This window comes from Tachysurus vachellii, chromosome 13 (assembly GCF_030014155.1).
Source record: "Tachysurus vachellii isolate PV-2020 chromosome 13, HZAU_Pvac_v1, whole genome shotgun sequence".
NCBI lineage: Eukaryota > Metazoa > Chordata > Actinopteri > Siluriformes > Bagridae > Tachysurus > Tachysurus vachellii.
In genome coordinates this window covers 5,887,205-5,912,398 of record NC_083472.1, presented here as the reverse complement: position 1 = coordinate 5,912,398, position 25,194 = coordinate 5,887,205, and the positions used below count along the sequence as shown (strand labels likewise).

The window sequence follows — 25,194 nt, the reverse complement described above, 5'->3', positions numbered from 1 at the left end:
TATCGAACTGTTAATGTTCAATTCCATTAAAAGTAGTCTTGTGTAGTCTTGATGGTAGACTTGGCTTCGTCTAGTTTTAAATGCTCTTAGACTAACAAATTATATTTAGACTTGTCTGCCTCGCTGCTTTATCCACGGACTCGACTAGTTAACATCCCCACATGACATCTAGTGAATGTGTAAACGTGTCTATGACTAGTAAAAGGACTTGAATGTCACTTTATAAAAGCAGTGTTGAGCAAAGTTACAACACAAGATTTAAATGGCCTCCGTCACGTGTGTGTGCATGTCCTCCCCGTACCTCAGGTGGATTCCTCTGGGTACTCGGGTTTCCTCTTTCATTATAAAGACATGCACTTTAGACTGAATGGCATCTCGAAATTGTCCGTAGTGAGTGAATGGGTGTGTGAGTGTGCCCCAAGTCTTCTGGGATATGTTCCAGGTTCCCCACAATCCAATAATAAGCGGTGTTAAGAATGTATAGATGGATAAACAGAAGAAATGTCAATTATTTAGTTTATTTGTGCATATATAAAGTTTAAATAAAATAAAATTCAAAATCTATTGTTTAAAAGCAGATTATCCATTCTTAGAAATGAACCCCACAGCCCAAAACACAGAATTAAAGCTCTGGTTGTCAATCCAGCAAACCCTCAACTCTGATCCATCTTCAGTCTATTAATCTACTTCATTTTATAACCATATGTTGTAGTCATTAAAATGACACACTGTGTGTATATGAAGATACACTACCTTTTAAATCATGGGATTTAATTAGCAGCTGATCATTTGTAAATGGACACAACCTTTAATGATACAAGAACCTTTCTCTTTGATTTATTCGCTTCTCACTTAGGCGTGTTATAGTTATGTTGTTTTGTTCTGTATATCCTGAGAGTCTCTGGATCACAAGTTCAGCAATTCTGCTGCAAACTTTTGCCCGACAAAAATATATAGAATGCTTGAAAAATGACATACTATATGGTTATCTGGAGTGACAGAAAGGTGACATGGTTAAAAATGATCTAAATTCAAATTTAAAATAACCCACATGTAACCTAAAAATCTAAAATAACCCACATGCAACTTAAGCGCAAGATTTCCCGTAAGCTCAGTATATTCCAGCCATGAGCTTTATTTATTTATCTATTTATTTTTTTTGGACCATGCTGGACCAAACTAGCTGCAAGTTCTAAAAATAAAAATGCTGAAATGGCTCAGTAACCTCAGAGCAGAACCTTGTCATACAATTATGTCTCACACAATTATCTCTCTGTTCACACTGGTCATATAAAAGTGAAGGATTGCACATCATGCAGGATATATCAGATTGAACTAGCAGGGCACACCATTTTACCTCCCCTGGCTCTGCTGCTTTAAATGTCTTCTGTTAAAACACGACACGGAGCTGACAGCGCTAACGTGGCGTGATCTCGTGAACCGAGACACTCAGCTGTACCGGTGTCTGGGGAGGAGTCGGTGCCAAACAAGACAAGGACAAAATCTCCTGCTAATATCGTCATCAGTTTTCATTTCACAAATCATGTCTATCGCTGTAGTTTTCTTGCCAATGGCCTGTGGATACAACAAGAAATATCTGTATATCCTAATTTCCTAAATGTTGTATTCATTAGCACATATCTAACATACAAGCGATGCATCAGTGTGAGGGAGGAGGAAGGAAGGAAAAAAGCGAGAGCAAACACAAGGCTTGATATTACATGCCCTTCACAAGATCCATCAAGCTGCAGTTAATCTTTTGAAAGAAAGGATGAGAAATTCCTGCACTGCCCTTTTCATAGCAACGTCAGAAGCCCAGTGCTTAACGCTCCACTGGGATTGCACATTTTGTAATGAATAATTTACCTTTTCCTAATGACCCTGTGAGACGGTTCGTTTAAGCACTGCCTTTCGCTCTGAGCGAGGTGATTAGAGTCAGGAGCCAAGGTGAGAAAGCTAGATTAGAGGAAATTAGTGCAGTTCAGACAACGGTTACTGGAAGCTGCCTGGCAGGAGAGACTGAACTATTCAGGTATTACCATGAAATGAGGCCTCTGGAGAACAGCTTTTGATTGTTCCACAGAAGAAGAACTTAAGGGTAATTCTCCATGACCAGTGATTTGTACTAGAATTGGCACGAAACATGAGCCTTAATGCCAATTTGTATATCTGTGTAAACTGACATCCTAAACACTATTAATATCTATTTGCAATATCTGCCCTTATGCTGTGGCTACTTAATCAGCCAGTCTACGACTCAGCCAGCATTAGGGCTTGATTAATGATGACTGTATAAATATATGAGCAATAAAGCAGACACAAATGCTTACTCTTTTTGTGGAAGCACTGGGGGGTACACGGATAAATACCACACTAAATCAGCTTATTAAACACTATAAATACAGTAAATGTCTACCTGAAGAAAAATGATTTTATTCCGATGTTTATGTCAGTGTAACTATGCAGACTATACAGCTTTATCTACAGTACAAGGTAAAGAAAAGTCACATGAACTTCACATAAGGAACGTCGCACGATTCATGACGAGAAACTTACAGATGTCGCATGCAAAATGTTGCACACTTTTCACAAGTAGTGCAGTGTAAAGTTCACAAAATCGATTTTCATCCTTTTACATTTCATCATGTTAACAAAACAGAAGGAAGTGCTTTGAAACGTCTGTTCTTGGCCTTAATGCCTTAGAACTTATATATATACATTTTGTCAGTGTTCCTTTTATTTTTGTTTTTAAAAGGAAAGAGCTTTACTCGATAAATTTTACATATTGTTCACTTGTGACTCAATGATGGCAAAACCTCAGACTGTTAATTAATTTAGCTAACTTTCTACCTCAGAAAGCATATCAATAGCTTCCATTATGCAGCTGTTGCTATGGTTACATCTTGCCTTTTTTAGTTAAAACACTTCTCTGCATATAATCAACTCCTTTCTGCCTAAATTTCCTTTAACTCACATTTAGTGGCATGGTAGTGAACGCAAAAGCTGAGCACAAATACAGGAATGCCTAAACTGTTATTTATCTTTGTTGCCATGGTTACAGTCTATAAGCTGCATCTATAAATAAATGTTGGATGGATCGATGCATGTTAGTGGGGTAACAGTTTAGTGGTCTGACAGTGATATTCAAACTCTTCCATGTTTCAAGGAAAATATGTATTTATCTTATTGGCATATGTCCTCACACAGAGTGACGTACATTTGACATACAAGTGTGTGAGCGGTTTATGGTTAAGGATCTTGTTTAAAAGCTCAGCAGTGGCGGTTTTACTGGGATTTGAACTCCTACCTTGAAGTTAGAAATCAAATGTCTTTTTAATAACAGACACACAGTCCTGTTGTCTCATATCGCAATGCATTTCCTAGCAATAATCGAGTTCACACTTCCCCTCCTCCCAGTCCGATTCTCTCTCTAGCACTGCACCAGAAACATGGGGGATAGTTTTAAGTGTTGTTTAATTACTGTATATTTATTGTGTCTTTTGGTACACTCTCAGATGTTGAACTATTAAAGCTTACATAGGTTGCTTTTAACTTCGCTAGGCTTCTTCACTTCATTATGCATGTGCTCTACAGCTTTGTTTGATGACTCAAAAACCTAGTTAAAATGTCAGAATCAGGCAAACCCACCTCACCCATCAGTGCAGACAATGTGTGACGAGCGGGAACGCAGGAGGTCAGCTGTAGCCGGGGGGAGTGTGCCGGCTGAGCTCTGAAGTGCTACTCCAGAGTCTGACGTCTGGCAGAGTTTGTGTACAGATGGCTCTGAGTGTATAGCAGCCCACAGGCCAACGCTGCTCTTCATCTCGCTTAAACCGGATACATCTTCTTCTCAGTGAGGCAGCGACAAACACATTCACAGCAGTGTGCCTTCCCCATCCATTCTCTGCTCAAACACTGACCTTCTGCTCCAGCGTCTGTCACCAGTGAGAGAAGCTTCTTACTCTACACTCAATTATCACCTTTCTTAAACTAGATCTGTCTATCCATCTATCTGTCCAGCTATCTGTCCATCTGCCTGCTGTTGTAACCACCCATCTATCTATCTATCTATCTATCTATCTATCTATCTATCTATCTATCTATCTGATATTCTTTCTGTCCATCCATCCATCCACCTCATCTATCTACACATCAATTATCATTATTCATTTTTATACATATTTATCTGACAGTCTGTCTGTCTGTCTGTCTGTCTGTCCAGCCATCCATTCACTTCCTTATCTATCCATCCATTACTGTTTTCCACTATCAGTTTATCTACACCATCTTTTTAATCCATATATCCATCTATTCAACTGCCTACTTATCTATACCCTATTTCCATCTTCCTATATATCCATCTATCCAGCCATCCTTCCATTTATTCACTCCATCTATCCATCAGATGCAGGCATGAATGTTTTCATCAGACCATCCATTTATCCACTCATCTACCTATTTATTATAAGCCCTTATAACTTACCCCTACATACATTCATGTATTTATCTGTCCATTCATTCATCATCCATCTGCATATTTATGAATCCATCCAACTATCTATACCTTCAATGCCTATTTATTTATCCATCCAATATACACATATTTGTATATTCATTCATCCATCCATCTATAATGTCTATCTGTCTCTTCAAATCCCTGTTCTTCTATCAGTTCACTTCTCCCTGCATAGACATGCATGCATTCAAATACATTTACAGACATATTTAGCTCGGGAGTGAATCTGAGATACAGGTTTATTTCCACCGTAAGTTTGTCTTGGCCTGTGCACTAAGAATAATTCAAGAAGAGTTCCTCATCAACACCACCCAAATATAACATGAGTCCTACAGCATTATTCAACCAAATGAATTATTAATTAAATAGCAAACAATATTTACACTGAAATACAGAATGGCTCAAGATGCCTATTTTGTGCACCACAAGAACCAACAATTTATTTGTAACCAATAAGGTCTAGATATGCAGTAAGGCTGCTAAGGGAAGCAAGGCACACCACTAGGCCTCAGCACAGAGACCATGAGAGCATGCGAGCAGGTCAATTATCATATATAGATCCACAGCATGAGTGTGCTGCAAGCAGCCAGTAACATTACAACCTGACATTTGTCCATTAGCCTTTGCTGTTAACGCAGATGCATCTCTGAACTAGATATGATGATAACGCTTGTGTAGATGGACCACAAAAAATTCTTCAGCTAAACTGTATAACCTCTCCAGCTCGTAGTTGAACGCATTTCGACTATAATGACATAATACGAAAGTATTAGAAATTAGAGGTACATGAACAGAAGCCTAGCTTAGTGTTTATCACTTATTTTTGTTCTTCACGTTTCACTTCAACTTTTTTATTATCCTGTATATTTTATGACATGAATGTTTTGCTATTACTTTTTAAATGTAATTAAGTAGATTGTACAGCACTATAAATAAATTACATACTACTACTTTTTATGACTCCTACCTCTGCTACTACTTTTCCACCACTACTTCTACTAGTACTTCTACTAGTACTACTACTACTAATAAGAAGCCTTTATTTGTCACATACTGTATACATTACAGCACAGTAAAATTATTTCTTCACGTACCCCAACGTTAAATGGAGCAGAAAGTCTCGCTCAAGGGCCCAACAGTGGCAGCTTGTCAGTGCTGGAGCTTGAACCCAGATCTTCAACCCAGAGCCTTAACCAACTAAGCCACCACTGGCCCTAATAATTCTATAGAGATTTTAATTTGCAATCATTTATATGGCTCCAAACAAACACATCTAAAAAATTCTTAAAGTTAATAGCTGTTTAGTTACAGCTTATCCATCTATTCAAATGTTTAGGTACATCCAGACATTGTACCAGCTCCAATCGTCTTCCGTGCGATGAAGTTTTTGGACCTCCACTGAGATGAGGAGAATCCTGAGACATCTACAGACTCTGTGAGAATCCTGAGACATCTACAGACCTACCAGCTCCAGTTAGACTCTGAGATACTAAGAGGAGATCTGAACTCCATGTGATCCCTACACCAATACAACATTGTCTGACTGTATATTTGTAATCACACCATCTAGTTTCACCCATATGAGGATGGGTTCCTCTTTGAGTCTGGTTCCTCTCAAGGTTTCTTCCTTTACCAATCTAAGGGAGTTTTTCCTTGCCACTGCTGCCTGAGTCACCTCAGACGTGCTCATTGGGGTTAAATACATATACATACATACATACATACATACATACATACATACATACACACCGTGAAGTATATATATCTTGAATTTTTTCTTTATACTACTCCTTATGTTTATCTTCTGTTCTATGTTTATGTTCTGTAAAGCTGCTTTGAGACAATGTCCATTGTAAAAAGCGCTATACAAATAAAACTTGAATTGAATTGAATTACAGCAAGTTGCATATTCTGGTGATGAACCTTTCAATTGATTAGGAAATTGATTAAGACCATTAATCAAATTTACAACCTGGTCACCAGGTTAATAACACACACAAACCTGCAATGTGCAGCTTAACACTGTGACCTGTATTATCAGAAACACAAACTTTCCCAATACACATGAAAATTACGAATCCTTTCTTTACAATTGATGCCATTTTAGCAGAAATGTGTCTCAGAGAGACGTTTTTGGGAAACAAAACAAAACAAAAATATCTCCATTTAAAATGTACCTTTTTTTGACGAGGCCTGAGTTACTACAATCAGATTTATTCTGTAGTATCAACGTCAGCAAGCGTGTCTTTTTACTTTCTCACACATAATCAAACACATTTCTGTATATTTATTTGAGATGGATTACACCAATGGAAAACTGGCACCGTATACAGAGTCTGAATTCATTCCCTATTTATCACATAATGCACTATTTGGGTGTCAGCCATTTTGTACTGCTGATCGAATGCTCGGAATGTGGACAAGCTTATTCCTCAAGTAGTTCATTATATTATTACCCATAGTGCATTGTAAATCCAGTGCATAACTTTTTCTTTTAGCTTGGACATTAATTAGCATTACGGTGGAGCACATGGTGTTCATTCAACCTGCAGATGCTGGTCAGGTTTTTTATAACCAGAAATTTTGTGCTTACAAGTGTTAATAATTTGCCACTCTGTACTTCAACTGAACAGAAAAAAACCTAAAAAAAAACTCCTCACTAATCACAACATACGATCACAGAGACAAATCACTTAATGATTAACAAATTACTGAATGTGAATATTTCAGCTCTGCATTACTGATTTATTTCTGTTATTTCTTTGTTATTATTCTATTTTGTAAACACACATAATAGATCAATGTTGGATTAATTCAAAATTTTTAAAATGGCTAATGTAATTCCATTGATTTTATTTCTGAATAAAAGAATTTATACAAACAGAGTTATTTCATTTTTGTGCAAACGTTACTAAAATGAATATCATTTCTAATTTCTAACCCAGGAAAAACTCATGGCACACTTCCTTTACTTCTTTATCTTAAACTAATAATATTTTCCAGCAACCAGGTTTGTATTATTTCATGAGAATAAACAGACGGTGTCCACGTTGAGTTAAAAACATGGTGGATGCTGTATTCGGCTATTAAAATAATGAGCAGAGAGTCTTGTTTTATAAACTGGCCCTAGGCTAACTGCTGCCTCAAGCCAAGTGAAAAAAGCCCAGTTCATATATCACAGCAAACTAATGAAGTGCTTTGGCTTCGCATTGATCAGCTTTCGTTACCAAGTAAAACCGTGTGCATTTTCAGATCACATTTTCACACCAGTTGCAGATTCATAACTTTTAAATAGATCAGAATCTGATTATTATATATGCGTATTTATGGTTAAAGACATACAGTAGTAACTAGTGGTGGCTGATGTAAAACATATACTGTATGATGATAACTGAGGACATTTCTACTGTACATAAAAGTGCCTTACTTTTAAAACTGCATTTATTTTAACCTGTGAAAAAAATCTTTTATAATATTTTTGTCATGTGTGTTTGACATTTTAAAGAATTTTTTTGTACAATTTTACTCAATGATTTTGTGAAATATTTTAAAAGTAAATCAGCTGCTTTCAACCTGAATATGTAACTATAAATAAAATTTATGTGTAAAGTCTTCTAAAATACTGTGCATTAATTGCCAAAGTGAATTCATCCACAGTGACATTCGAAGGGTTTTCCCAGACCACCATAGATTTATTAAGGCCTTTAAATTGTCGTTCCAGTAATTTCTTTTTAGACAAATTAAGACTTTTTATGAGAACACAAACACCCTGCATAAGCTCATCAGAAGCTGCCAGTTGAAGCGTGACTCAGTTCCACGTCCTAATCACATAAAGCTGAACAGAAACAACTCCTATTGCACAAAAATACAATTTTAAAGTCTTTCCTTGTCTTTGCAGTCAATATAATGAACTTTGTAGTAAGCAGTTGGTTTTCCTGCTATTAAAGATTTTAAACCGACATACAAATTCATTTCCACGTTTCATTTCAACTTTAGTGATGGACAAAAGGTTTTCTGATATAGAATGTGATTTAAGAGTGAATGCGCACTGATGATACAGTATTCTATACAGGAAAACAATAATAATCTATAAAATCTATAAAAGTTGATTCTACAGTGAGGAAAAAGACAAAAAAAACTACATCAGGCATTTTCCCCTGAATTTATATTCACCATATAAATGTGTCTTTGTATACAAATAAACAGAAGGCACACACACACACACACACACACACACACACACACACACACACACACACACATCTGGTGTGAATACTCCTGTTTTATTCAGTATATACAGTTTCTTGTGTATTAAAAAACTAAACAAAACAGAAGGCTACCAGATAAAGAATAGTTTAAATCCTTACCTCTGAGTGAATGTACCTTTAACCTGATATAATATTACTGATTATTATGTTTTTATATATTATATAGACTTTATCATTCTTGCTGGTGCAAATCAAAACACAGACATACTGAATCCTGACAGACGGAATAAGACTAATTATATATATATTCAGAATATATATAATTTATATATAATTCTTCTGTCCTGACTAATTGGTGTCAATTCTAATGAAGTTACTTGATGTGTGTTTAATTACAGCAGAAATTTACAGACTTTGTTTTGTTTCATTACATACAGCCCTATATCTGTGTATCGATCCAGCATCCAAACTTCAGAACAATTCATCGAGAGCCATTCAGCGAAACAGAACTTCACATAAAACCCGCCGATGCGCTAACATCTCAGAGTGAAAAACACGGGCTGCGAGCGAGGCACAAACTGATGAATAGGATTTTTATTGATTTATTTATTTATTTATTTAGCTACGCCGAGCTCAGAGAGTTAAACGGAGTGCGCAAATAAACCCAGATATTGCAGCTGAATAACTGGCATGATGATGGTTAGACATATTCCTGTGAGTATTTGCACTGCGAGAGCTCGTCTGTCAGTTGACAAATAATGCGCTCTATGCCTTCTTAAGTGCTCAATTAAAGTGGAATGTGTCTCCGGTGTTAAAGACTGGATTCGTGAATCGGCAGTAAAGCTAATTTGGACTGACGCTTTGCGGCTCTCGGCCTGGTAAGCGCCTAACCACCAAGTGACACCATGGGAAGCTTCACCTGTCACTGTGAGCTGATCAGAAAACAGATGTACTGTGCAGATAAACACAGCTGCCATGAGCCAAAAAATAAATAAATAAATACATGGAAAATGCATAAGGAACCTGTAAATAGATGCACAGAAATGCACAGGAGGAGAGTGCTGGGATGCTGACTAGTGCAAAAGCATGGTGTGACACACGCTACCTGGAGATCTCTAGCAGATCAGCATAAATTGTGCTTTTGGGCTCATTTAAAGCCACAACAGGGTGTCTGCAGGTATCCTAGAGACGTAATGTAATACTTTTGTCAAACCACTTAAGATGCAATTTTGCAGTAGTGATACAACAAATATATGTATTTACATTTCTAATACAGCAAGAAAAAGTACAGAACGATATAATCTACAGTAACATGATCCTAATACACGTGATGTCGATTAAAGACATATCTCTTTAGTCCGGCGTACACGTAATACTTCCCATAATCTTGTGCTCTAGTACATGCACACTATCATCTAGTATTTGCTAATATTATGAACAACAGCTACGCTAATCCATCTTGCTAATCCTTCTCTTTTTCTACCCATACCGACGCTTCCAGAGCTTATCATGAAGATTTTAGATCTCCACTGAGATGAGGCCGACCCTGTGAGGATCCTGAATTAACTAGAGATGTACCAGCTTCAGGTGAACTCTGTTTCATGAAATATTCAGACATGAAGGAGATGCAAACTACATGTAGTCTTTGAGGACAACAACCTTCTAATCAGTATACAATTGTCAGACTGTATATTTATAATCACACCTTCTAGTGTCACCCAAATGAGGATGAGGTTCTCTTTTGAGTCTGGTTCCTCTCAAGGTTTCTTCCTCTTCCATGTAAGGGAGTTTTTCCTCACCACAGTCGCCTCAGTCACATCAGGCTTTTTAATTAGGGATAAATACAAACACATTTAAATATAAGTCTAATATTAATCTGAAAATTTTTGTATTATATTAATCTTTGTATAATATTAAACTTTTGTTTTATGTTTCTTATGTTCTGTAAAGCTGCTTTGAGACCATTTTGTCCATTGCTAAAAGTGCTATGCAAATAAATTTGATTTGAATTGAATCGAATTGAATTAAAAGTACAATAAAATCACACTATCAGAGTGTGTCAATGATAAACACGGTGATTAACCGGACAGTGTGTTTGCTGTAAACTCTATAAGTCTAGATGTTGGTGTGTATGCTACCTCAACAGCAAGAATCAGAATGTGGACTTTGTTAAACACGCACACACAAACACACACACACAAACACACACACACACACTGTTTAGGGATGTAAACACAAAACCGTTATCGGTATCGTTGTCTATTTAGTGCTCCGAAAATCTACAGTAACCAGAAATGGGTGTGGCTTAAAACTTAAATTAAATCGTAATATAATTAAATATGTTTCAAGAAACACTGGAATACAATATTAATAAAAAAACAGATGTAAAAATGCCAGAGCTGTCAGTATATTGTGGGAAACTGTCTCTAGCTCTGACAGTTCATCATCTTCAGCTACATCACTCCAGTCCATAATTACTCTCAAGCATCGGGGTGTTTAAACAAACAAACAAAAAAATACACATCCTTGCAGTGTTTTTATTTGTTGTTGTTCATAGCTGCCAGCAATATTTTCTATCAAGTGTACTAGGTTCACTCTCTCACTCACTCATTTTCTACCGCTTATCCGAACTATTCTCGGGAGCCTGTGCCTATCTCAGGCGTCATCGGGCATCAAGGCAGGATACACCCTGGACGGAGTGCCAACCCATCGCAGGGCACACACACACTCTCATTCACTCACGCAATCACACACTACGGACAATTTTCCAGAGATGCCAATCAACCTACCATGCATGTCTTTGGACCAGGGGAGGAAACCAGAGTACCCGGAGGAAACCCCCGTGGCACGGGGAGAACATGCAAACTCCACACACACAAGGCGGAGGCGGGAATCAAACCCCCAACCCTGGAGGTGTGAGGCGAACGTGCTAACCACTAAGCCACCGTGTCCCGGTGTACTAGGTTCTATTTCCCAAAATATAAATACTAATTTAAGCAAATTTAAAGCACCATGACTCTCTGACCAGGCAGTTACTAAAGATGAATGAATGAAGAACGTAGTCTTTCTTTGTGCCATGTGCTTCCTATCTGCTTGTTCGTGTCGGAATTACAGTAAAAACCTCACACAACATTTGTTGTTGCAGTCACAATGTCAAAAGTCACAATGTCAAAAGTCACACTCAAACACACATTCAGTATACATCCATGTCTACAACACCACTGTATTAAACTGTTTATATGCTGGTTTTGTACATGCTGTCTTGCACATTTGCATCTCACCCAATTGTTATTTTGCACACCACATTTTAATGCCTCATCCAACTGCTGCTATTACACAAGTGTGTATATGTTTACATGAACCTTCTTTGTTCAGAATCCTCTATTTGTGCATAGAATACTGTATAATATACAGAATACACACTGTTCGGTGCTATTTTGTATTTCGTGTATTTGTCCTGTAGTGTTTTGTATTGTCTGTTTGCACTAGGTAGCACACGATGCTCTTTATGCAGCTAGGACAACTTACTTTACTGTAAGTCCTCAGCGCTGTATTGCTTTATGTAGCATCACGGTTACAAAGAAACGTTTGTACTGCGTCACATATATACGGATGAAATGACAATAAATGCTTCTTGACTTCTCTATTAAAACATTTCTTCCAAGCTTTTGTAATAAAAGATATTTGCTGCAGCCTGGGAAAAGACTTCACATCGTAAAGCTTTGACATTGTCTGCAATATGTATTTATGCCTGTATCTAAATTCTAAAAATGTATTTTGTACATATGACCAAACCAGAACTATAGCATTAACATTTTAAATCTGAATACAAACTGAACTGATGTCTACTTCATTCTGCCACATAGCTTTCCACCAACTTGATAACAGTTACAAAGTGAGGAGTTTACTTATAAGGCGGACATCAGTAATACATTTATTACACTTTTATTTTCTGTGGTGATAAAGCTCTCGAATCCAGACAGCGATAAAATGACTCACTTCACAGGACGAGATGAGTTTCTTGCAGGTTAGTTTTCTACGAAGCCAGATGTTCTGTGTTTGCATTACATGGGTATATGATCTCGTCCGAGTGCACACAATAAATCAATAATCACCAACTGTTATTTGTTTTGTGACACAGGAAGTGTTTAATATCTAGTGGAGGGTCATTGATACACACACTACGAGACTAAATACAGCAAGCAGCAATAGTCAAATGTCTTCATCTGGACAGGACTGATATGTTCAGGCTACTGCTGGATTAAAACAGTAGGTCATTCTGTTTAGCTTGAAATTTTCTAACAGAAGGTCTGAGAAAAACGCAGACATTGCCGACCTGGACGATAATTAGGTCACAGAGGAGAAACTGTAAAATAGGACATTACACCAGAAGCTCATGTAAATTGAATCTCGTCCAGATAGGGCTTTAGCTAGCAAGGTTTTAGACGTGAGTATTTGCTTACACTGTGTTTGTTATCCTGGCTTTTCATTCAGCAGATGAAGGTAGACAAGGTTACTGAGTAAATAACAACACTTCCACATTATTATAGCGGGTCATATTTCTTTTTTTTTTTTTTTAAATAGAGATGTTACATACAGACAAATCAGATGTTTATCAGACGTTTGACACAATTGGGCTTTCCTTTAAATCATCATTACTGTAATGTATTTTTAGAAGAATTAAGACTTTTCAGGCAAATGCACAAGCTCACCGCAAGCTGCCAGCTGAAGCATGACTCAGGTCCAAGTCCTAATTAAGCAAAGCTGTGCAGAAGCACCTGTTGCTGTTCAAAAATAACACTATACCAGGTCTTTCATTTTCTTCACAGTGAATATAATAAACACATGAACAAGGTAATTACTGATTTACTATGACTGTGTTTAGACGTTTAAAAGAAAACATACAAACTCATTTTCTTCCTGTTTAAGACAAAGTTGGTACAAGAATCTAGTTTAACACACACACACGCGCACACTCACGCACACACACACACACACACACACACACACACACACACACACTTTAATTCAGTGTTCATACAGTATCACAATGTTGACTGCTTTCTAAACAGACACACTTGCATAGAAAACACCAGAAGAAAAAAATTCTAGAACACCAGGATCTCCTGAATTAAAAAAAAAGTATTAGTATTATTGGGGTTTAATTAATACAATATCATTTGGGATATTTTTTGAAATGTGGTATGCAGATCGGTCTGCAGATCCCAGAGACCCGTCAGTGTGTATGCCAAGACACCTGATTCATGCTAGTCGATGTCTATATGCTAACCTGTCTGGAATTAGCAACCTGACAGCTAATCTGCATTGAGCTACATTGCTGTGTACATGTGAAATAAACTGGAGATGTGTTTTAACACGGGGATTATATGGATCTACACGGGGTGCAGTTGCTTCTGACTTTTCTACTGCTGTGTTTATTTTGCCTGCGTTTTCAGCTGAAGCTGACGGAGTATGATCAAGTCTGTTCAAACAGACGAATGAAGGATATTTCACCTGCATATCTCTCTCCTTCCTTCACTTTCTCACAGACAACACTTGGTCTCGGCTCTCTCTTTCGACACTCTCTTAGAGTCTTCCGTCTGATACTTATCTTTCCCCTGCTGCGATCAGTCATCTTCGCTCTACTCCTTCATCCATCTACTTACACTTCCTCCATCTTGGCAGACGGGTCGCTCCCTGCACTGCGGAGCGTGGCACAGAGCCCAACCTCACTTGGCCGTGAAGCCATGCTCCCGTGAGCACATGCACACCACACACACACACACACACACACACACACACGAACACGAACACGAACACACAACTGAAAAGTTCTCATATATCTAAGAGCATACAGGTGATGGGCCTAAAAATGAAAGACATACATAGAGACAAAGGTGTAAAGCAAGAAAAAGGAAATACAGACATAATAAGAGAGAGAGCGAGAGAGAGAGAGAGAGAGAGAGAGAGAGAGAGAGAGAGAGAGAGAGAGAGAGAGAGAGAGAGAGAGGAGAGAAAGAGAGAGAAAGAGTAAGAAAAAGAGAATTAAAGAAATGGAGATTTATAGAGAGAGACAGAAATAGACAGAGAGAAAGAAAAACAGAGACAGAAAAAAGGCAGAGAGAATGTAAGAGAGAAAAAGAGATTGACAGTAATAGTGATGGAGAGATAGACAGAGAAAGACAGAGAGAAATAAACAGAAAGTCACATACAAACAGACAGACACACACACAGTCAAAAGTACAGTACAGTCAAAAAGGAGAATGACAGAGAGAGAGAGAGAGAGAGAGAGAGAGAGAGAGAGAGAGGAGGGGAGGATGGTGTTGAAAGAAAGAGATAAAGAACTGTATTTTCCAACTGGACCTCTAATGCATTAGAATTAACCAAAAGACAAAAATCTGTCAATTTGCTTAATTAGGTACAAACTAAGCCTCATTTTTCTCACTATTCTGGATCCATGTGTCGTCTGAATTCTGCTAAATAATTCACAATTACCTACTCAATCAATTTACAATTACTCTACAATTTAGATGCACATAACAAATCGTGTAATTATTAAAGAAATGGATAAAGCATATAAAAAGGTACGAGGAATTCACACGCAGTTAAACCCGTCCTTGAAACGACCTCTGCTGACACTCAGCTCACAGAAACGCCGCAGCACTGCACTCATCTCACCCAGCGAGCTCACCTGGCATGACTAATACCCAAACGGTAACAGTGCCCGCGTTAGATACAATATCTGTACGCTGACAGTAATCATACTGCATGAAGTGAAGTTCTCACCATTTATTCTGTTTAGTTCAGGAGTTTAAGAAGAATATAATCTCAGATAAGACTAAGATGTTTTCTGTAACGCAGGTCGAGCAACCGGTAGGCTAAACAAACAAACAAACAAAAAAAATATATAAATAATAAATAAATAAATAAATCAAAATGCAGTCATAATGTGTAAAGATCTCAAGGCAAAACGAATGCACATCTTTTCAGTAGTTGACAAGGATGACAGTTATTTCTGTCTACTCAATAATGTTTTGTGTTGAATCCTATTCAACTGTCTGTCTTCAATGCTTTGCGCTCTCTCCGTCCGGCCCCTCCTCTGGCAAATTGGGCCGAAGTCAGTAGACACAAAAGGATAGACAATCTGGGATCAATTGCCTTCCCTGATTTGAGTGAGATCGGCCCTGAAAACACATCTCATCCCTGCCATTTGTGAATGCGAGTGGCCAACAATGGAGCAGTGAGCTATTAAGTGGTGAAGGGATAAACAAACGAGTGATGCCAGCAGAGCTGAAGCTTTATATTAGAGACTGGAGAGAAAGTGCATTAAAAGAGAAGGGATGAACTCTCAAATGAACCATCAGGGTATCATGTCAACTTCCCTTATTGCCATTCTATCTCCAGCCATATTAAACAAACTGAAAACGCACCTAACTCTTCAATACTGTTTTTACTGCGCCACCGTTGACTCGTCCTCGTTATTTGCCCTTAGGGGAATCACTGCTCATGTCTTATAAAGGGACGCCCGGTTCATTTTGACTGCTCATAAAGTATCAGTATCAGGTCTGAAACAATGGATCGGTTGTATGTCAGGATTGCATGTATTTCTGTGGACGTTTCTAAACTGAACAGAAAAACCTACAGTCTTCTCTCAATCCATGAGAGAACACTAAGTCTCCTACCGTACTTTCTCTTGGTTCACAAATAATGGCTTAAGTCACTAGAGAAGCATCAGTGTGTAATCCGGGTCACGGCACCAAGTTGTTACAAAATCAGCGACCAAGTCGAGGTTGAGATATCTGATTGGTTGAAGCAGAATCAGATCAGATCTCACACCAACACAAGTATAACTTAAATTAAGTTTGTAAGATAAGATAAGATAAGATAAGATAAGATCCACCCACCCATCTATCTATCTATCCACCTATTTTCTGAACTTCTCATCCTACACAGAATCAAGCTGAGCCTAGAGCCTATCCTAGAGACCTCGAACAAGGGCGAAGGACAACCTGGACATGATGCCAACCCATTGCATGCTGGTTAATTCAAGTGCAAAATCATATGACATTGACTTTGTTTCTAAGAAGATCTCAGTATCTGGTATTAGGAGATTTGACAAAGCTTGACATTATTCGTTTGTTTCCTACTAACTAATGCACCAAAGCTCCTAGTGAACTGTTTTCAAATCTGTATTGAAGAACTGAATATTCACAAATCCTGACTTCGCCCTACTTGATGACAGGGCTAGAGTACAAACCCAACCATTGCTGACTCTCCGGTAATCCTAAAGCTCACATTCTGAGCTACAGTGGAGGCTCTCCAAATCATTTCACAGCCTTTGAGCATCACTCGGCTCTCTCAACTATTTGTGGAGACCCAGTTCGTATTTGAATTTATGGAAAACTTTACGACTGACTGTGAGGCCTGCTGTTGCTGCTGTTGGTGATTCATTGTGCAGAGCATGATGATAAAAAAGATTACGGGCCTGCAGGACTGCACCTACACTAAATATTTGACTCAGATGATGTGTGAAAGGAGTGAAGAGGAGGAGGAGAGGAAGAGGGAGAGAGAAGATGGTAAAAGGGCTTTGCCAAATGCACAGCTGCATTCCTCTGCTTTTTTCATGGCCCTTTTAGAAAGGAACGAACAGAAAACACACTTCCTCCACGCTACTCTGAAAAGGCCTTTCTTCCTGCCCACATATCCGGATTGTGGCATTTTCTTTATGCTGGAAAATATTATGTCAGTACAGCAGAAGCCAATGGGGGAAAAAAAATCTGTGGATGAGTAAGTGAATGAGTCACTCAAATTCTGGTCTACGTTCCAGTTGTGGGGCTCTGTAAAGATGCCTGGATCGGATGCTGAGGAACGGAAAGCCAAATAAAGAGCAGTGGTGCACTCTAAATTAAAAAAGTTTGACTGCTGGTGCTTAGACTACAGCACATTTGTGTCAAACCTTCTCTCTAATTAGCTGTGCTGTAGTGCAAAAGTGTTTGCCTAAGCAACGCTATATCCTTCCAGCTCCATATGAAAAATTGGACGTCAAAGAATCTTTGTTTAGTCGTGTCATTTCGTACGGTTATTGTCTAGTCATGTCATTTTAATTTATCTAGTAGTGATTCACTCTACTTCAGCAACACCCCTGATTCATAAATGCAGGACGCACGCCAGCGGAGCGACAAACACCGTCGGCTGAAAATAAACGGTATTAATGGAACAATGACAAACCCAGCTTAGGGTCTTACACGTTACATAATAACGGTAATATACGGAAACATCGCTCATTTGCCCAAATGATCTCCAACAACAATGATGCTTCTCGCATACAGAATCAAAACAAAAGAGAATAGAAACTTATTTTTGGATAGTGGTGAGAAAAAACAAAACAAAAAATAAATACCTTGGCTCATCACAGCAGAACCCCACGCAAATAGATATTGTTAATTGTGCTCGAGTCCTTCTGTTGTTTTTCAGCCCATACAAGCTGTCCTTTTTTTTTCCTTTAAAGAAGCCACACATTAAACATTTGCACGTCGCCTACATCTCCAGATCTCTGAAGTGTACTGGCTATTATCATGAAATCCAAAACAATTGCGTGGCATATTGACAAGGATATGGCATAAATAATAGGTCTGCAGTGCTGAGAAAACACTCCAGTGCATTTACGTAGATGACATTGAATTTCGTTTTAAAAATAAATAAATAGAACAAAACAACTTCTCTTAAGGTCCCACAAGAGAAATCAATGAAATGAAAGCTTTCACGTCACGGTCACACTTAATAAAAAATAGCTTTAATATCTAAGTTACCTTTACATAAAGTGTAGATGCAAAACATTTATAATGGAACTGCTCGGGGTTTATGAACATATAATACATCAGATTTCTGTTATTTTAATATAATCTTTAAAATACATGTAGCATAAAAGAACCTTTATTCTGTTCCCTTGGGTTGTAGACAGTGAACAAATGTTAATCTTCTCAGTCTTCTTATTTACAGCTCCCCACAATTTAAACTATGTTGAAATACTAGTTACCTCTAAAGGGACCAGTAATTTTTAAAAAGAGACACTATTTGACAAGATGCTTGCTTTTCAAGCTGTTGCACAATCTGTGAACTTAACTACTGCAAAGCAAAAACTACTTTCACACAAACAGTGATTTTATTGGTCTCCAGTCCCTGTACTGTGAAGTCACTAGCAAGCGTTCCTACTACTGGTTTCCATAGCAGTAACTTTTCTCAATGGGTGTCACAACTAGCCTTCACTTGACATCAAATCAGTTTTGTTGCTGCTAAAATGCAACAATCTTGAGGAAGGTTTGGTGTTTGAGTGTAACATTCAGCAGTGGGTATCTGAATCATATCATATGAAGTGAAGGAGAAGCAGTGCGAGTTCTTTGTCACTCCCATTGGTACAGTAGGTGCCAAAGTTTTCTTAACTTTGTCATGCCACAGGACACGTCCACATCAAGTCACCAACGGTTGCTGTTGTTCAGCTTAATAACTTTTAAATGAAGTTGAAAGCCTAATTATGTTTTAAGTCATGTGGAATAACCTAATAACATTTTAGGTCATGTGGAATAGTCTAATAACATATAAGGTGATGTGGAATAGTGTAATAACATTTTAGATGATGTGGAATAGTCTAATAACATTTTAGGTCATGTGGAATAGTCTAATAACATATAAGGTGATGTGGAATAGTCTAATAACATTTTAGGTCATGTGGAATAGACTAATAACATTTTAGGTCATGTGGAATAGACTAATAACATTTCAGATCATGTGGAATAGCCAAATACAATTTAAGGTCATGTGGAATAGCCAAATACAATTTAAGGTCATGTGGAATAGCCAAATACAATTTAAGGTCATGTGGAACAGCCAAATACAATTTAAGGTCATGTGGAATAGCCTAATAACATTTTAAGTCAAGCAAAATACCCTAATAACCTTTTAAGTCATGTGGAATAGCCTAATAACATTTTAAGTCAAGCAAAATACCCTAATACCCTTTTAAGTCATGTGGAATAGCCTAATAACATTTTACAGTAAGTCATGCAAAATACCCTAATACCCCTTTAAGTCATAGCCTAAGAACATTTTAAGTCATGTAGAATAGCCTTGCTGCTTAAGTTTTATTGATACTACGTCGGTGTTAATGTCATCCTTCCCCACTAAAACCTAGCCACATGAGCCACAGCTGTTCTGTAGACCCCCATAACATGTCATTTTTAAAATTTATTTAAAGTGCTGGAAATCCCAAAGTTATTACATTTATTATTGAGTCCTTATAAGTCTGTTTGACTCGCTCTATAAATTAAACAATTTTAATCCAAATTTCAATACCTCAAGAAGATGTTTTTTCTGTCTGTGAAAAGTTCAGTATTAAAAATAGCTCTAAAATTATTATTTCTTCACACATTTAAATACCAGGAATAAATCTGTGCTGAAGGAGTCCACAGAAGAACCATTTTTTTCCCTATTGGTCCTTTCCTTTCAAATTTCTTAACTCTTTTGTGTTTTTTTTTCTATAGCCAAGATCCATTCAATTAACTGTAGTTTATTTTTTATGATGGACCTTCCGTTCGATGTAGTTAAAACTGGGTATGATAACTGGCAATAATTAAAGTAATGTAAAAATAATGTGGCAGTAAAATTCAGGGAAATAATAAAAAACAGTTAACTGATAAATTTAAAAAGCCACCTTCAAATTAGATATATAAGTATATATGCAGGGTGTCCCAAAAGTCTCCATAATTTTTTCTAGCAAAATCTCATCTGTTTTTTTTTTTTTTTTAGTATATATTAGATTATTTAGTATATAAGACCATTTTTGAATTATAATGCTAGAATTTTCACATTTTGTTCTGTTTGTTCTGTAGATCACTATTTCTATGGACATAATATTTGTACGCTCACATATTTGATCAAGTCACATATCACACACACTGTGAAATCTTTGAAAATCTGTGAAAAACAGAACTAATAAGACAGTTTACACTTGATAGTTGTGGCTTTACACAGCTGCAATTTTACGGCTGCCCCTACAGCCGTAAGCGTTTGTGTCCAATTCAGTAAGTTCACTCAATCCCTGGAGATGAAGCGTATGGATTCCTGTTATTCAGTGAGAGAGCATTTCCTACGTGCTCCACAGGAATGGAGCAGGCAGACAGCAATCGTTAGTTTTGCTTTTATCTCCAAGGACATTTAAAGGCCCGAAAGGTGGGCCATCAAGACATCAGATAAGCATTATGTCCATCAATCAATAGTGCTTTTCATAACCTTTATTTAATCCTGCCAGGCTTGCTGAGCACGCTGCTCTAGAGAGGCTCTTTTCGGGAGCAGGGAACCAGAAATGCAGGGTTAAGTGTCCGACAGCGAGGGATTTAGAAGGTGTAGAACCTGTAACGTGGTGTGGCGGCTTTACCCCACTGAGCAGCTCAACTAGCACAATGGAATAAACTCAAGGCCTCAGAATCAATAGAGGTGGAACAATAAGAAGAAACTCACAGCATCTTTAAGACGCAACCCAAATATAACCTTGTCTGGATATATACACATATATGTTTCTGTAGGTCAAAGCTGCATTACTGGAACATTAAGCAGACATCATGCTTAAGGATGAGCTCATCATTTCCTCATGAAATTAAGAATGAATGCAATTTAGAGCTTTTCTATTTACAGGTGATTGACACATCACAATTAATGTCATCCTGCCCCACCAGAACGTATTCTCATGAGAGGACAGCAGTTCTGTGGACCTCCATGACATCTGTCAATTTAAAATGTATAAGTTATTAAATTATATTACATATCATTATTGAATTCATATAGTACTTAGTCTGTTTAAATGGATTTAATCCACATTTCAATGCCTTGAAAAGATGATTTTCTGTTTGTAAATGTTTAGGATTAAAAAAGCTCTAAAATATATTATATATTACAGCACAAATTTAAATAAATCCAGAAATAAACATGTTCTGAAGGAGTCCACAGAAGAACCATATTTTTCCTGCCGGTTCATGAGTTCTCAACCCTGTTGTGTGTTTTATTTTTTAATCATTTTCTACAATAAAGTTCCTTTCATTTACTTGTAGTTTTTATAACGGACCTTTAGTTTCATGTTGTAAACCTTTTGTCAACAAATGTATCTGAGTACAAATAAAAATCAGCCAGTTATACTGTATGAAATCATTACACACTACTAAATCTTTCCTAAAAGATATCTGAAGTATAACGCGTTTAGATTTTCATACCAGGACGCACTGCTGTACTGATTAAACTTCTCATTCCCATGACTGCCGCTAAATATTTGCGATTTATAATTGTTAATTAGAATAGTTAAAGAGACTCATTTCTGTGTGTGTGTATGTGTCTTTCTGTCGCTCGTTCTCAAACACACACACACACACACACACACACACACACACACACACACACACACACACTCTCTCTCTCTCGCTCTCTCTTTCTCTCTCTTGCTGCAAGGAACCTGGACCATGCTGAGACACTTTCATTAAGTTTATTTCTGACAGATCACAAAGACACACAGGCCCCATACACACATTCATCAAAAAACCTGTTCATTATAAGCTCAAGCATCTGGAGAAGGACAGCAGGCGCACGTCAAATGCTCGGCTCTTAATTAGACGCACAAAAAAAATCTGCTACGCCTTTTGGGTCCGCATTGATGTCCTGCATTGCTCCGGATGAGAATGTGATAAGAGACTATTTTTAAGTATCTGAAGAAGCAAACTAATAAGGGTCAATATCATAGCAGATATCGCAGCAGCCTCAAAGTTAGGCAAGTTGTCAAATTATTTACTGCAGTGAAAATAGACAAAGGTACAAACTTCCATAACTATAGCAAGCCAGTTTCTAGGGTTTTCATTTTTAATCTTTTTTTGAAAAATTGTCAAGAATGACTTTATACTCAGCAAAACAAACAAGAACAACAAAAAGAAATTCTCAACCTTTTAAAATGTATTAAAATCAGCACATCCAAACACTCCTTTTTTACTGAAGGTGATTATCATTATTCTTTTAAACTTTTATTTTTTAAACTGCTTAATCAGATAAACCACAAAGAGGATCAGAGAGGCTTTGGATGACTAGTTGGAAGACATAAAATTCTGCAAAAAAGGAAATGCAAAATATAAAAGGGATAATATCCTGAGGACACAATTTAGTTCTCCCCACAATTTAATTCTAAAAACAGTCTCTGAAAGCAAATAATTGTATATTTCCATTATGAGGGTTATACGCCGTTTATTTGTCTGGTTCTGAGGCTCCGCCCACAGCGCTTCTGATCTGTTTAATAAGCTTTTCTGGCTGTATGTTTCAGGGCTGGAGTATGATTGTCTATTCATCCCTTTGTACATTGGATTCTGCTGGGAAACATAAACTTTTGAAAAGAAAGGGATGTGATTGGGTTGCAATGTCAGTCAAATGGCCTCTTGTTGTGAAATTAGACGGTTCATGGAAATGACCATTACTTATGCTCAAAAGTATTTACTAATCTAATAAAATCCAGAAGAATGTTGCACAAATCAGCACCCGGAATCAACCAAAATAAACTGAATAAAACGATTCATGATGCCTCAGACTGCTTAATCATAACAAGGTCGCTTCAGTACAAGTACTAAAACCGTACATAGTTTTAAAACAAGTACATAATCTAAAAAACGTGTACTGACACAGCCCTCATATGGCCACGATATTTCTAGAAAAATTGTTCCTCAGATCCTCAGAACAACTAAACTGTGTGTAAACTTATCCCAAATTGAGCAGATGTACAGCAAGCAACAGCCAATGAGAGAACAAGAAGAAAGACAAGCATAGTCATGGCAATATCTCAGTAAATATGTAAATAAAGCTAATTAACACTGACAAATGCTTTTTAGATGCTGAATTAGCAAAAAACACATTCACAAATAAATGCTTCAATATTAAAACCAAAAGCTTTTATGAACTATTTTCAACTCTCTTTGCTGCTTGCATCTCCCTAAACAATCCTCCATTTTCTTTCTCAACTAAAGTCTGTTTAATTTCTCCAGAAGGTTAAAGATCATGTAACATGAGCACAACTTTACCTACAGTGCACTGCTATGCAAGTGATTTAGTCATGTAGTGTAAAAGTCCAGCCAATCACAAATTTGGAAAGACCATTAGACGAATATAAACCGCAGGTATTTGGCTGCTTTTGTTTACTTACACGATAAACCTGAGGCATTAATATGTTCGTTATAGTTTTCTCTTCTTCCAGCATCAAACTTCCACAGAGATTTTTTTTTGTTTGTGAAAAAAAAAAAAGCCAAAGACACTAAAATGGAGTAACTGTTCCCTGAAATGTAAAACAGTGTCTGCTGTTATAGGCCAAGGATTATTATTCTGCTACCACATCATGTCACAAAGTGTGTTTTATTATAGCACAATAAGGATCAACTTTGTAAACCCATCCTGAAATCATTGCTGATGCAGAACAGCTTTGAAATGTTAATGCTCGCTGTTACAGTAGCAGTCAGTTTAGCCATCACTGGCACAAGAAGGCCCAATAATCATAAATAATGAATGATAATCCTACAATGGTACAGAGAGTAACTGCAGCATTTGTCAGTCACAAATTATTATTGGCTTCTTGTTGGACACATGGCAACCGTTTGGCTTGGCACTTCACTGCAGGAGGAAGTGCTCTGTTTTTTCAGCCATTTTGAAAGGAAGGAGTAACTCCAGAGCTATACATTTCCTCAGCTCCTCAGACTTGTAAAGTGAATCGCTTCAATTTCAATTTAAATCACTAGGTATTTTTAATATGTGTTTGTGTGTGTGTATATACACACACACACACACACACACACACTTCCATTATTACCATTTCTCATTCTAACAATTTAGTTGTCAGCGTCTGGAAAAAAAACAACAACATAATGAAACTGTGTAGGCGGCACAATGAATTATAGATGCGTTAATTGTTTGTATGAACAGCTCTGCCATTGTAGTTAGATACACCACATCTCACAAACTCCACAAAAATAAAGAATAGTGAAGTATGAAGTAAGTGAAATATGCATCAGAATTGAGGCAGAATCATGGTTTGCTGTTCTCTGGTGATGAGCAAATATATTCGATTTGATTTAAATATACAGTATCGAGCACTGTAAACAATAGACATTGTCAAAAAGCAGCTATACAGACATGCAGATGTACTGTAGATTTAGATACTTAATGAGCAAGTCAGAAGAGACAGCTGCAGAGAAAACCTCCTAGAGACAACATGAGGAAGAATCCATGAGACGCAGAATGGAACCCGTCCTCTTCTGAGTGACAGCAGATGTGCAGTGTGATTGTGCGTCGTTACTCTTTCACTGTATGCTATAGAGTCTGTATAGAGTGCTGAGTTTATTTAGTTTGAGCATCAGATACAGTGTAATTTTCAGGAAGTGCAAGCTTGGCTTTCTAATCATAGTA

The 25,194-nt window shown here is 37.4% G+C and overlaps 1 protein-coding gene across 4 annotated transcripts in view; it reads right to left on the bottom strand.

Moving 5' to 3' along the window:
- immp2l (inner mitochondrial membrane peptidase subunit 2) overlaps positions 1-25,194 on the bottom strand; it is a 113,629-nt gene that overhangs the window by 30,953 nt on the left and 57,482 nt on the right. The window lies entirely within an intron of this gene.